The sequence below is a fragment of the Dama dama genome, chromosome 28 (genome assembly GCF_033118175.1).
Source record: "Dama dama isolate Ldn47 chromosome 28, ASM3311817v1, whole genome shotgun sequence".
In the NCBI taxonomy this organism is placed as follows: Eukaryota; Metazoa; Chordata; class Mammalia; order Artiodactyla; family Cervidae; genus Dama; species Dama dama.
Window position 1 is genome coordinate 20,487,681 of NC_083708.1, and position 15,716 is coordinate 20,503,396.

Genomic DNA, 15,716 nt, shown 5'->3' on the forward strand with positions numbered 1-15,716 from the left:
TGCATGATTAATTTGAAGATGACTGTCAAAGCTGAGTGTGCTGTTCCTGCGTGGAGCCCCGTTTCTTCATCTATAAAAGCCTTTGCTCACTGACTGTCCCTGGAAGGAATCGACCTCTAGACAGAAATCTGTGTCCTTCCCTCCCTCCACCCCACCCGCTCTGGTTGCTTTCCATTCTGCCTCTTCTTTGGCTTTTGAGCAACAAGCAACCGACCTCACTTTTAACAACAGTTTTTTGGCTCCCACCGTGGGTTTGCTGCAACTTCATGATATCTGGCTCCCAGGGGGTTTCCCGAGCAATGAAGCCAGCCATGGTAACTTGCCGAGATGGTTGCAAGGAGCCCAATGCTCCTGGCTAGGTGGCTCTGAGACGGGAATTTGGGGAGATGTTTCTAGCAGCTACCAAAATTATTTGTTTCAGCGATCCTCCCTGTTTCTCCCCTGCTCCACCCTCGCTGCCAACTTACACTTTTTCTTGGTGGAACAGAAACGTGCATCTGGATGAGCTGAAGAACTCCAAGACTGAGTATGCCTACCAGTGTACACCAGGGGGAAGTTCTCTTTTGAACACAAAGTGCTATTTGGACATTTTGCCAATTGGTTATGACGTTTGTCTGCTGTTGAGGACCATCTGTGTTGGGGAAGTGTTTGTATGGGACTCCCTATCAGTCAACATATCAGAGGATTTGTGACAGTTCTTCTGGTGTGTGAACGTTGTGTTCCATTTGTGTGACCAGTATCTTTGTAGTCTTCTTTAAAATTGGAAATTCAGGTTCAGTTCATTAGAAAAGTTTAGCTATGAACCTATGACTTAAAAAAAAAAAAAAAAAAGAAAGATAAAAAAAAAACATTATATGGCAATGATATTCTTCAGAATTCATAAAAAATGAGATGGAACTCTTTTGGAACTCCAGAATAGATTCTTTATGCACATGCAGTTAACTTCATAAAATACTGTTTTCAGAATTCTGACTCTGAGAAAACAAAAATTTGCCTAAGAGAAAGCTTGAAGTTACCTCTTAGCCTTTGCAATACAAACATATCCCACTTGGCCTGAGACTTCAGCCATGGGTTAATTAGAATTGTTGTCAGTCATACTTCTAGTTATAAATTATCTAGCAAATAATTGTCACAGAGTATAACTACTTATTATGTGTATCACTGCTGACTTTAAGTCTACTGCTTGAAACACATGTAAAATGTTTCTGTGACAATTGGATGTAAATGACAAATGTATAATCTGAAATTTATAAATGTTTGCTACATTAAAAGTATACTAGCTTTACCAATTAGAAAGAACTGCAAAAAAATCTAAAAATACAATAAAAGAAACACTGGCAGAAAATTATGTATTTTATGTAATGATAAAAGTAATTTAAAAATGTAGAAGAAAACTTCACAATATTGAAGTAGATAATGTTTTAAAATGAAAAAAAGTACTAGCTGTAGAGGAAATCTAATAACTCAGATTTCATGAAAACTAAACATTAATGCTCTTTAAATGACTCCATTCAAAAAGTAAAAAAGTAAACTAAAGATGGTAAAAAAATGTGTACAATCTATGTATTTGACAAAGAATTTGTGCCTAGAGAACTCTTATCTAAAGAACTCTTTAATTACAGCTCAACCAGTCTAATAAAAATGGGCAAAAAATTGAATATATGCTTCACAGAGGAACATATGTGAATGGCCAATAAATATATGAAAATTACACAAAATAATCATCAGAAAATGAAAATCAAAACATAATAAGATATGATTACATACCCCACCAGAATAGTTAACATAATAAAAAAAATTCACTAAATGCAAGATAACTCGTTGAGCAAGTGGAACAAGTAAAGTTTGCGTATATTTATCGCCAGTGGGTATGTACAATGGCATGACGCTTTTGGAATACATTCAGCAAGTTTCTTGTAAAGTCAAACATGGAGTTACCATAGAACCCAATAAGGCACATTAATCTAATTAAATGTATATAGATACAAAGTCTTGCATGCAAATGTTCAATGACTTTATTATCACCCCTAAATGGAAACAACTTAGTGTTTATCAATAGATGAATTATTATACAAATTGTGGTATGTCCATAAAGGGGAAAGTTACTCAGTCAAATCTATGGTGTATATAGAACCAGATGAATCTCAAAAACATGCCAGGCATTAAAGAGTGCATACTACTATGTTATTCTATTCCTGTGAAATTCCAGAACAAGTAAAACTAATCTATAGTGACACAGAAGGAAGAGCAGGAATCAAAGGGAGGATGTGCTTGACTACCTTTTGGAGTAATATCCTGATTGTGATGGTGAGACTATTTTGACCTTTGTCAAAACTCATCTGTTTAAGATGGATGCTATTATTTTATGTAAATGTTACCTCAATGAAAAAGGTTGAAAATGTTTTTAAAATATCATTTAGGTATAGTGCATTTATAAAGTGAAATATTTCATAAGAAGTTTCTCTAATAAGCCAGGACTAAACAAAAATACAGCACACATTTTGTTTTCCTAAAATAAAAATTTACTTGAAGAAAATGTCTTATTGCTGAAAAAGAAAAAGAAAATTGAAGTCTTGATGTCTCTCAAATGTAAATTATGAGTTCTAGAGCTGTGCACAAAAGCATTTGATGAGGAAGCCCAGAAGTTACTGGAGACTGTGGAAGTTAGCAACATGTACCTAACCACTGGAGTAGGTAACCATTCCCTTCTCTAGGGGATCTTCCCAAACCAGGGATCAAAGACGTGTCTCTCGCATTGCAGGCAAATTATTTACCATCTGAGTCACCATGGAAGTCAATCCAGTCATTAAGTTCATCTGTGATGATTATAAGGAAGAAAAAGATTTTGATGGTGGTATTTCTGATTGGAGAAATCAGAAATCTGACACTGTTTATGGAGGTTTCTTTAAAATCTAAAAATAAAAATATCCTTTGATCCAACAATTCAACAACTCTGCATATACCTACCCTGAGAAAACCTAATTCAAAAAGACTGATGAACTTCCATGTTCTTTGCAGCACTATTTACAGTAGCCAGCTAAAGGAGGCAACCTAAATATCCATTGACAGATGAATGGATAAAGAGGATGTGGCACATATATACAATGGAATTTTATTCCATCATAAAAAGGAATGAAATTGGGTCATTTGTAGTGATGTGGATGAACCTAGAGTCTGTAATATAGAGTGAAGTAAGTCAGAAAGAGAAAAACAAATATCCTATATTAATGCATATATATATAGAATCCAGAAAAATGGCACTGATGAACCTATTTGTAGGGTAGCAATAGAGTCACATATGTGGAGAATGGACTTGTGGACACAGGAGGAGAAGGAGAGGTGGGACAAACTGAGAGAGTAGCATTGCCATATATACATTAGCGAGTGTAAAGTAGCGAGCTAGTAGGAAACTGCTGTATAGAAAAGGGAGCTCAGCTTGGTGCTCTGTGATGATCTAAAAGGCTAGGATGGCTGGGGTGGGAAGGAGGCTTAAGAGGGAGGGAATATATGTAAGTATATATATATATAGCTTCCCTGGTAGCTCAAATAGTAAAGAATCTGCCTGCTATGCAGGAGACCTGGGTTTGATCTCTGGGTCAGGAAGATCCCCTGGAGAAGGAATCATTACCCACTCCAGTATTCTTGCCTGGAGAATTCCATGGACAGAGGAACCTGCCAGGCTATAGTCCATGGGGATATCACAAAGAGCCTGACACAACCGAGCAACTAACACTTTCATATAAATATATAGCTGATTCATGTTGTTGTACAGCAGAAACCAACACAACGTTGTAAAGAAATTAAATGCCAATTAAAAAATAAAAAAAGAAATCTCACACTTTTAAAAATAGAAATCTTAGGTTGTCAAGAGCTAGGATTCTTAGTTTTAGATATTTTATGGCTGGATATAGTCCTCTTGATATCTGTTAGATGCAGGTTAGTTACTTTTCTGTAAAATATCTCTTCTACTACACAGGGATGTTGAGAAGCTAAAATAAAACTTAAAAAAGCCCAACCTGATGAAATGTAGCCTTTACCTAGTTTTGATCACTGACACCCAATCACTTACAAAAGTGCACACATGTCAAAAATTACAATGGCATGTTATGTCAAACCAAGAATTCAGTGATCTAGGATTAAATCACACTCTCTATACATTAAAAAAAGACCAAGAAAAAGATGAGTGAATAGGTGGGGGAAATTGTGAGGAGGAAAGGTGGATTAGGGACTTTCCTGATGGTCTAGTCAGTAAAGAATCTGCCTGCAGTATGGGAGACCCAGATTTCATCACTGGGTCCAGAAGATTCCCTGGAGCAGGGCATGGCAACCCACTTCAGTATTCTTGTCTGGAGAATTTCATGAACCGAGAAGCCGGGCCATGGGGTTGCAAAGAGTCAGATATGACTGAGTGACTAACACTTTCACTTTCAAGGTGGATGAAATTTTAGTCTTAGAGAAGACACTAAAATACCAGATCATGCCTCTGATATGATCTTAAAGTCTTTATGATCTTTAAAACTCAACTGATTGTTAAGTTTTAAATCTAAAACGTGGTCATATATATGTTCCAAAACTCTGTAGGAAAAAAAAAAGCAAAATTAGCATAACCCAAATTTTAAAATCCAGATAAAAAGGAAATACAAAAGCACACAGAAGAGACAGAAGAGAAAGAGTAATGTAAGATGAAAGTTGCAAGAGCAAATATATTAGATGAAGCAGTGAGTCAAGTTCTCCAATCCTATGTAAACATGCCCAGTATAATGTTTCTGGTTTGAATTGAGAAGTAGTTGATTTGTTTATTTTTTCAATTATACCATCTTAGAAAATGAAAATTAATAAAGTAGGTATTATTATATTTAAACTATTAGTAGTTAATGGTGAAGAGAGGGAGAGAAAGGCCCTGAGGAGGGGGAGAGACAATAGACCTTTCCCCATCCACACTCCATCCACAAAAACGGTCAGGATGTTCAAGCTGTGGCCACCTTGACTTTCACAAAGAAGAGCTCCACCACACTAGTAGCTATTCCTTCTTCAGGAGCAAAGAATCCAAACAGAGAAAGTCTCACGTCATCAAGGAACACCTTATCCTTCTTTGCATACCTGGAATTGTGTGCTTCAGTATGTACTTTATGATGATAGGGTTTTTTCATCTTCCTGTATGATTTCCAAAAAACAAACAAACCTTTAAGTCAATGATCTGGCAGCAGATAAGGGAGTTTTTAATTACAAAAACATCTACCCATCTCCCCACCCCATGTTCTGAAAAAGAGAGAAAGGAAAAGAGTGTTTTTCTGATCTCTACCCATAACGACTGGGTTGTTGAGATGAATTTGTCCACATAGATCAAACAAATGGGTGTAGAGGGAAAACATAAAATATAAGATAATGCAAGTTTGGAAAGGGAGTAATCAATGCAGGGTGCAACCCTTAGAATGGAAACAGAAGGCTTTAAAGCGGTCATGGAAGATAAATAGGCTTTAGATGGTAGAAGGGTGGGAAGAGACTGGAAGAACCAGACAGGAAGGAGCAAGTTGCGAAGCAGGTGACAGAGGACAGAGTTTGGGGAATGAGGTGTGGACTCATCTACAGGAGAGAGTGTTTAACAAACCCAGGTGACCCATAGCACAACTTTTTGTTTTGGAATAATTTTTGATTTATTTGTGTCTTTTTACATATATATATATGTATATGTATATATATATGTATATATATATAATTTTTGATTTATTTGTGTCTTTTTACATATATATATGTATATATATATATATATGTATACATGTATATGTATATGTATGTATACACACACACACACACACACACACACATATGGGGCTTCCCTGGTGACTCAGATGGTAAAGAATCTGCTTGCAATGCAGGAGTGCCAGGTTTGATCCCTGCATGGAGAAGATCCCTGGGAGAAGGGAATGGCTATCCATTACAGAATTCTTGCCTGGAGAATTCCATGGACAGAGGAGCCTGGCAGGCTACAGTCATGAGGTCCCCATTGAGAGACTAACACTTTCACTTTTCATAAATATGTATACCCTTTTAAAATTATTTCCACTATAGGTTATTACAAGATATTGAGTATGGTTCCCTATGCTATAAGTAGGTCCTTGTTGGTTATCTTTTTTATATGTAGTAATGACTTCCCAGGTGACTCAGTGAAAAGAAGCTGCTTGCCCATGCAGGAGACATAGGACACACGGGTTCAATCCCTAGTTTGGGAAGATCCTCTGAAGTAGAAAATGGCAAGCTGTTAAAGTATTCTTGCCTGGAAAATCCCATGGACAGAGGAACCTAGTGGGCTACAGTCCATGGGGTTGCAGAGTTGGACACGACTGAGCACACACACACTTCACACAATTTTTTTTTTTTTAATAAAAACTCCAGGAAGAAAACAAAAAATGTTGAGTTCTTCAAAGATACTGAGAAAAGCTTGGCTGAAAATGAAATTTCCCTCCTGTGTTTATGTCTGAGCCTGATAATGCCTTGGAAAAATATAAAAGCTAACATCATCTAATCTGAAGTGTCAAAAATTATCATTAAGAGTACTTCCCTGATGGACCACTGGTTGAGACTGCGTTCCACAACAGGGGCCATGGTTTCCATCCTTGGTCAGGGAACTGGGATTCCCTGGCAGCACAATGTGGCCAAAAAAATTAGAAATTATCATCAAGGATAAATATTAGCTAAATTTAGATTTCTCCAGTATCTAAGAATGGAATTTTATTGGCAATTATTTGATTTATATGGCTATCTAGTATTTTCCTACTCCATTTCTTTGAAGTGGCACATTTCTTTCATTTATTGCCTGATTGGAGCAATTTATTTATTTATTATTTATTTATTTTTATTAGTTGGAGGCTAATTACTTTACAATATTGTAGTGGTTTTTACCATACGTTGACATGAATCAGCCATGGATTTACATGTGTTCCCCATCCTGAAACCCCTCCACCCTCCCTCCCCATCCCATCCCTCTGGGTTATCCCAGTGCACCAGCCCCAAGCACCCTGTATCATGCATCGAACCTGGACTGGCAATTCATTTCACATATGATAATTTACATGTTTCAATACCATTCTCCCATATCATCCCGCCCTCGCCCTCTCCCACAGAGACCAAAAGACTGTTCAATACATCTGTGTCTCTTTTGCTGTCTCACATACAGGGTTATCATTACCATCTCTCTAAATTCCACATATGTGTTAGTATACTGTATCAGTGTTTTTCTTTCTGGCTTAATTCACTCTGTATAATGGGCTCCAGTTTCATCCATTTCATTAGAACTGATTCAAATGTATTCTTTTAATGGCTGAGTAATATTCCATTGTGTATATGTACCACAGCTTTCTTATCCATTCTTCTGCTGATGGACATCTAGTTTGCTTCCATGTCCTGGCTATTATAAACAGTGCTGCAATGAACATTGGGGTGCACGTTTCTCTTTCAGTTCTGGTTTCCTCAGTGTGTATGCCCAGCAGCGGGACTGCTGGGTCATATGGCAGTTCTAATTCCAGTTTTTTAAGGAATCTCCACACTGTTCTCCATAGTGGCTTTACTAGTTTGTATTCCCACAAAAAGTGTAAGAGGGTTCCCTTTCTCCACACTCTCTCCAGCATTTATTGCTTGTAGACTTTTTGATAGCAGCCATCCTGACTGGCGTGTAATGGTACCTCATTGTGGTTTTGATTTGCATTTCTCTGATAATGAGTGATGGTGAGCATTTTTTCATGTGTTTGTTAGCCATCTGTATGTCTTCTTTGGAGAAATGTCTGTTTAGTTCTTGAGCCCATTTTTTGATTGTGTCATTTATTTTTCAGGAATTGAGCTTCAGGAGTTGCTTGTATATTTTTGAGAGTCATTCTTTGTCAGTTGTTTCATTTGCTATTATTTTCTCCCATTCTGAAGGCTGTCTTTTCACCTTGCTTATAGTTTCCTTCGTTGTGCAAAAGCTTTTAAGTTTAATTAGGTCCCATTTGCTTATTTTTGCTTTTATTTCCAATATTCTGGGAGGTGGGTCATCAAGGATCTTGCTGTGATTTATGTCGCAGAATGTGTTGCCTATGTTTTCCTCTAGGAGTTTTATAGTCTCTGGTCTTACGTTTAGCTCTTTAATCCATTTTGAGTTTATTTTTGTGTATGGTGTTAGAAAGTGTTCTAGTTTCATTCTTTTACAACTGGTTGAGCAGGTTTCCCAGCACCACTTGTTAAAGAGGTTGTCTTTTTTCCATTGTATATTCTTTTTTTTTTTTTTTTTTCATTTATTTTTATTAGTTGAAGGCTAATTACTTTACAATATTGTGGTGGTTTTTGTCATACATTGATATGAATCAGCCATGGATTTACATGTATTCCCCATCCCGATCCCCCCTCCCACCTCCCTCTACACCCGATTCCTCTGGGTCTTCCCGGTGCACCAGGCCCGAGCACTTGTCTCATGCATCCAGCCTGGGCTGGTGATCTGTTTCACCATAGATAATATACATGTTTCAATGCTGTTCTCTCAAAACATCCCACCCTCGCCTTCTCTGAAAGAGTCCAAAAGTCTGTTCTGTACATCTGTGTCTCTTTTTTTGTTTTGCATATAGGGTTATCGTTACCATCTTTCTAAATTCCATATATATGTGTTAGTATACTGTGTTGGTCTTTATCTTTCTGGCTTACTTCACTCTGTATAATGGGCTCCAGTTTCATCCATCTCATTAGAACTGATTCAAATGAATTCTTTTTAATGGCTGAGTAATAGTCCATTGTATATATGTACCATAGCTTTCTTATCCATTCGTCTGCTGATGGGCATCTAGGTTGCTTCCATATCCTGGCTATTATAAATAGTGCTGCGATGAACATTGGGGTGCACGTGTCTCTTTCAGATCTGGTTTCCTCGGTGTGTATGCCCAGAAGTGGGATTGCTGGGTCATATGGCAGTTCCAATTCCAGTTTTTTAAGAAATCGCCACACTGTTCTTGCCTCCTTTGTCGAAGATAAGGTGTCCATAGGTACGTGGATTTATCTCTGGGCTTTCTATTTTGTTCCATTGATCTATATTTCTGTCTGTGCCAGTTCCATACTGTCTTGATGACTGTGGCTTTGTAGTAGAGCCTGAAGTCAGGCAGGTTGATTCCTCCAGTTCCATTCTTCTTTCTCAAGATTGCTTTGTCTATTCGAGGTTTTTTTGTACTTCCATATAAATTGTGAAATTATTTGTTCTAGTTCTCCGAAAAATACCGTTGGTAGCTTGATAGGGATTGCATTGAATCTATAGATTGCTTTGGGAAGTATACTCATTTTCACAATATTGATTCTTCCAATCCATGAACACGGTATATTTCTCCATCTATTTCTGTCCTCTTTGATTTCTTACATCAGTGTTTTATAGTTTTCTATACATAGGTCTTTTGTTGCTTTAGGTATATATACTCCTAAGTATTTTATTCTTTTTGTTGTAATGGTGAATGGTACTGTTTCTTTAATTTCTCTTTCTGTTTTTTCATTGTTAGTGTATAGGAATGCAAAGGATTTCTGTGTTAATTTTATATCCTGCAACTTTACTATATTCATTGATTAGCTCTAGTAATTTTCTGGTAGAGTATTTAGGGTTTTCTATGTAGAGGATCATGTCGTCTGCAAACAGTGAGCGTTTTACTTCTTCTTTTACTATCTGGATTCCCTTTATTTCTTTTTCACCTCTGATTGCTCTGCCCAACACTTCCAAAACCATGTTGAATAGTACTGGCGAGAGTGGGCACTCTTGTCTTATTCCTGACTTTAGGGGAAATGCTTTCAATTTTTCAGCATTGAGGATAATGTTTGCTGAGTGTTTGTCATATATAGCTTTTATTATGTTGAGGTATGTTCCTTCTATTCCTGCTTTCTGCAGAGTTTTTATCATAAATGGATGTTGAATTTTGTTAAAGGCTTTTTCTGCATCTATTCAGATAATTATATGGCTTTTATCTTTCAGTTTGTTAATATGGTGTATTTCATTGATTTATTTGTGGATATTAAAGAATCCTTGCATTCCTGGGATAAAGCCCACTTGGCCATGATGTATGATATTTTTAATTTGTTGTTGGATTCTGTTTGTTAGAATTTTGTTAAGAATTTTTCATTTATGTTCATGAATGATATTGTCCTGTAGTTTTCTTTTTCTGTGACATATTTGTCTGGTTTTGGAATTAGGGTGATGGTGGCCTCATAGAATGAGTTTGGAAGTTTACCTTCTGCAATTTTCAGGAAGAGTTTGAGTAAGATAGATGCTAGCTCTTCTCTAAATTTTTGGTAGAATTCAGCTGTGAAGCCATCTGGTCCTGGGCTTTTGTTTGCTGGGAGATTTCTGATTACAGTCTTGATTTCTGTGCTTGTGATGGGTCTGTTAAGATCTTCTATTTCTTCCTGGTTCACTTTTGGAGAGTTATACTTTTCTAAGAATTTGTCCATTTCACCAAGTTGTCCATTTTATTGGCATAGAGCTGCTGGTAGTAGTCTCTTATGATCCTTTGTATTTCAATGTTGTGTGTTGTGATCTCTCCTTTTTCATTTCTAATTTGTTGATTTAGTTCTTCTCCCTTTGCTCCTTGATGAGTCTGGCTAAAGGTTTGTCAATTTTATTTATCTTTTAAAAAACCAGCTTTTAGCTTTGTTGATTTTTGACATGGTCTCTTTAGTTTCTTTGCATTTATTTCTGCCCTGATTTTTAAGATTTCTTTCCTTCTACTAACCCTGGGGTTCTTCATTTCTTCTTTCTCTAGTTGCTCTAGGTGTAGAGTTAGGTTATTTATTTGACTTTTTTCTTGTTTCTTGAGCTAAGCCTGTATTGCTATGAACCTTCCCCTTAGCACTGCTTTTACAGTCTCCCATAGGTTTTGGGTTGTTGTGTTTTCATTTTCATTCATTTCTATGCATATTTTGATTTCTTTTTTGATTTCTTCTATGATTTCTTGGTTATTCAGAAGCATGTTATTTAGCCTCCATATGTTTGAATTTTTACTAGTTTTTTTTCCTGTAATTGAGATCTAATCTTACTGCATTGTGGTCAGAAAAGATGACTGGAATGATTTCAATTTTTTTGAATTTACCAAGGCTAGATTTATGGCCCAGGATGTGACCTATACTGGAGAAGGTTCCATGTGCCCTTGAGAAAAAGGTGAAGTTGATTGTTTTGGGGTGAAATGTCCTATAGATATCAATTAGGTCTAGCTGGTCCATTGTGTCATTTAAAGTTTGTGTTTCCTTGTTAATTTTCTGTTTAGTTGATCTATCCATAGGTGTCAGTGGGGTATTAAAGTCTCCCACTATTATTGTGTTACTATTAATTTCCTCTTTCATACTCGTTAGTGTTTGCCTTACATATTGCAGTGCTCTTATGTTGGGTGCATATATACTTATAATTGTTGTATCTTCTTCTTGGATTGATCCTTTGATCATTATGTAATGTCCTTCTTTATCTCTTTTCACATCCTTTATTTGAAAGTCTATTTTATCTGATATGAGAATTGCAACTCCTTTTTTTTTTTGTCTCTTTTTGCATGTAGTATTTTTTTCCAGCCCTTCACTTTCAGTCTGTATGTGTCCCTTGTTTTGAGGTGGGTCTCTTGTAGACAGCCTATATAGGGATCTTGCTTTTTTATCCATTCAGCCAGTCTTTGTTTTTTGGTTGAGGCATTCAACCCATTTACATTTAAGGTAATTATTGATAAGTATGGTCCCGTTGCCATTTGCTTTGTTGTTTTGTGTTTGCGTTTATACAACCTTTCTGTGTTTCCTGTCTAGAGAAGATCCTTTAGCATTTGTTGAAGAGCTGGTTTGGTGGTGCTAAATTTTCTCAGCTTTTGCTTGCCTGTAAAGCTTTTGAATTCTCCTTCATATCTGAATGAGATCCTTGCTGGGTACAGTAATCTGGGTTGTAGGTTATTCTCTTTCATTACTTTAGGTATGTCCTCCCATTCCCTTCTGGCCTGAAGAGTTTGTATTGAAAGGTCAGCTGTTATCCTTATGGGAATCCCCTTGTGTGTTATTTGTTGTTTCTCCCTTGCTGCCTTTAATATTTGTTCTTTGTATTTGATCTTTGTTAATTTGATTAATATGTGTCTTGGGGTGTTTCACCTTGTGTTTATCCTGTTTGGGACTCCCTGGGTTTCTTGGATCTGTGTGACCTTTTCCTTCCCCATTTTAGGAAAGTTTTCAGCTATTATCTCCTCAAGTCTTTTCTCATGGTCTTTCTTTTTGTCTTCTTCTTCTGGGACTCCTATGATTCGAATGTTGGGGCATTTCACATTGTCCCAGAGGTCCCTGAGGTTGTCCTCATTTCTTTTGATTCTTTTTTCTTTTTTCCTCTCTGCTTCATTTATTTCCACCATTTTATCTTCTACCTCACTTATCCTATCTTCTGCCTCCATTATTCTACTGTTGGTTCCCTCCAGAGTGTTTTTGATCTCATTTATTGCATTATTCCTTTTTAATTGACTCTTTTTTATTTCTTCTAGATCCTTGTTAAACATTTCTTGCATCTTCTCAATCCTTGTCTCCAGGCTATTTATTTGTAACTCCATTTTGTTTTCAAGATTGTGGATCATTTTTATTATTGTTATTCTAAATTCTTTTCAGTTAGATTCCCTATCCCCTCCTCTTTTGTTTGGCTTGGTGGGCATTTTTAATGTTCCTTTACCTGCTGGGTATTTCTCTGCCTTTTCTTCTTATTTAGATTGCTGTGTTTGGGGTGGCCTTTCTGTATTCTGGTAGTCTGGGTTCCTTTTTATTGTGGAGGTTCGTCCTAGTGGGTGAGGTTGGGTGATTGGCGTGTCAATGTTTCCTGATTAGGGAAGCTTGCATCAGTGTTCTGGTGGGTGGCGCTGGATTTCTTCTCTCTGGAGAAGCAATGGAGTGTCCAGTAGTGAGTTTTGAGATGGGTCTATTGGTTTGGTGTGACTTTGGGCAGTCTGTATATTGATGCTCAAGGGCTATGTTCCTGCTTTGTTGGAGAATTTGTGTGGTATGTCTTGCTCTGGAACTTATTGGCTCTTAGGTGGTGGTTGGTTTCAGTGTAGGTATGGAGGCTTTTGGATGATCTCTTATTAATTAATGTTCCCTGTATTCAGGAGTTCTCTGGTGTTCTCAGATTTTGGGCTTAAGCCTCCTGTCTCCGGATTTCACTCTTATTCTTCCAGTAGCTTCAAGACTTCTCCATCCATACAGCACTGATAATAAAACTTCTAGGTTTTGGTGAAAAGATTCTCCACAGTGAGGGACATCCAGAGCAGTTCACAGAGTTACATGAAGAAAAGAAGAGGGAGGAAGGAGATAGAGGTGAGCAGGAGGAGAAAAAGGGTGATTCAAGAGAAGAGAGACAGATCTAGGCAGTACTCTGTTCCCTAAGCCCAGAACACCCACAGAGATTCACAGAATTGGATTGAAAAGAGAGGGGGGAGGGAGGAAATTGAGGTGATCTAGGGAAGAAAAAGGAGAGTCAAAGGGGGAGAGAGTAATCAAAACAGTAATCATACTCCTGAGTAAAAATGGGTACTGAAGTTTGGATTCTTAAATGTCCAAAATTTGTATTAAATACTGAAAAACAAAGATTAAAAATCTAGAGTAGATGTTAGATCTTAAAAATACAATATTAAAAAAAACCAAAAACACAAAAAATTTAAGAAACATATATGAAGTTTGCTTTAAAAATAGGGTCCTTTTTTTTTTTTTTTTGCAAGGTTATAGTGGGTTATAAAAATGAATATTAAGGAGTTATAGAGGACTTTAAAGAAAAGAAAAAAATTTTTAATTAAAAAAATAATAATAGTAAAAATATATCTAGGAATTTCTCTGGAGCTATTGCGGGCAGTGTGGGTTCAGTTCAGTTTCAGATAGTTCCTTGTTCCAGCTTATACTTCTCAATATCTATAGGCCCCTTCCAGTGTAGTTGGTGTTAACTACAGGGATTTCAATCTGTTGTACTTGTCACTTCTAAAGTGGTTCCCTCTTTTTATTTGGCTTCTGTTTGCAGGTCTCTACAGTGTCTAATTCCTGCCCTGTCACAAGTGGGCAGAGGTGGTCTCTTGTTTAGGTTTGCTTGTTCAGTCGTGCTGCGGAGAGGGAGGGGGCACTGCAAGCAAATCTCACTGGCGTGTGTGGGGAGCACTCGCAGTGTTCCGGCCACACTGGGTTTGCCCTCACTCTCAGTGTGTGTGGTTTCCCCGTCTACACTGTCCAGGCTCCAGGCTGCTCTACAGGGAGCGGGCCCTGAGTTGCGTGCACTTCCCAGGCCTAAACCACTCAGGTTCAGGTTCTCGGGTACTCCACAAAGGTGCAGACTAGGTTGGGCCTGCGTTTTGTGCCTTCCCCAGTCCAAGCAGCTCAGGGAACCAGGAGCTTGACGAGCACACTCTCTTCAGGTACAACACAACTTCTCCCTTCCCCAGTCCCAGCCTCAGTTTCCAGGCGTGCCAGTCCAGTGCTCCTTGTGTTTCTTCTGGGGAGTTGATCTCTGGCTGTGACCCTCCCAGCATATGTCAGCCATCCAGAATCTCAGGAAGTCTTTGGTTAGAGACTGAAAGCCTGTTTGCAGTTTGGTAGGGGATGCCGTCTCTGGGGCCGAGTTTGCCCCTTTCCGGCTCTGGTTGGCACCTGCCTCCCCCCCTGCCTCCTGCCTCTAGTGGGGGATGGGCTGGTCTGCAGCCGGCTAACTCTTCTCTGGTATTGCTCAGTCCTTTGTTCTGTGAACTGGCCGGCAGTTCCTTAGGTTAGGGCTTTTTGCAGGTTAATTCTCTTTCACTTTCTTGCTATCTCACAGTTTAAGTTGCTATCTCACGTTAGCTCGCTCCGATTGCCCTCAGGGCATTCAGGCCCGGTCCTTACCCTAAGCAATGCTGCCCGCTCCTCTCCATCAGGCCCCACTTGCTGGTGGTGGATGCGAGCCTCTGGGGTACTTTGCTGCTGGGAGTTGCTTCTAGGCATGTAATCTGTGGGTTTTATTTTTCCTCCTGGTTAGGTTGCCCTCCGAGATTTGAAAACTTCCCCCAGACCTGTCAGTGAGAGGGTTTCCTGGTGTTTGGAAACTTCCTCTATTAAGACACCTTCCCAGGGTGGATCTCCATCCCTAACTCTTTTGTCGCTCTTTTTATCTTTTATATTTTGTCCTACCTCCTTCAGAAGACAATGGGCTACTTTTCTGGGTGCCTGATGTCCCCTGCTAGTGATCTGAAGTTGTTTTGTGGAGTTTGCTCAGCGTTCAAATGTTCTTTCAATGAATTTGTGGGGGAGAAAGTGATCTCCCCGTCCTATTCCTTGGCCATCTTTGCTCCTCCCCCAAGGATTCTTTTTCTATTTATCCATTTGTATCTAATGCCAATCCAGAGAGCAAGTGGGCTTCACTTTTTCCTCAGCTTCACTGAGCCTGCTGCTCTCCACATGGGCATCCCTTCTCATTAAAGGGGCTTCCCTGGCGCTCTTGCTTTGTCATTTGTCTCCTTGGACAACTCATTTCCAAGTAGCAATTTATTTTTTAACTAAAAAAAAAATTTTTTTTTCTAACAGCTAGAGTCTGTAAGCCAAGAAACCTATAGGTATATGCCCAAGAGATGTGGGGAGGAAGCTTAGCTAGTAATGCATCTAAAAGTAGAGAATCTCAACTTGTTCAGATGGTCTGGCTAAAATATTCAAAGGGAAAAAAATATGCACATTTAACAGTGGTGTCATCTTGTAGGGAGATTTAATTA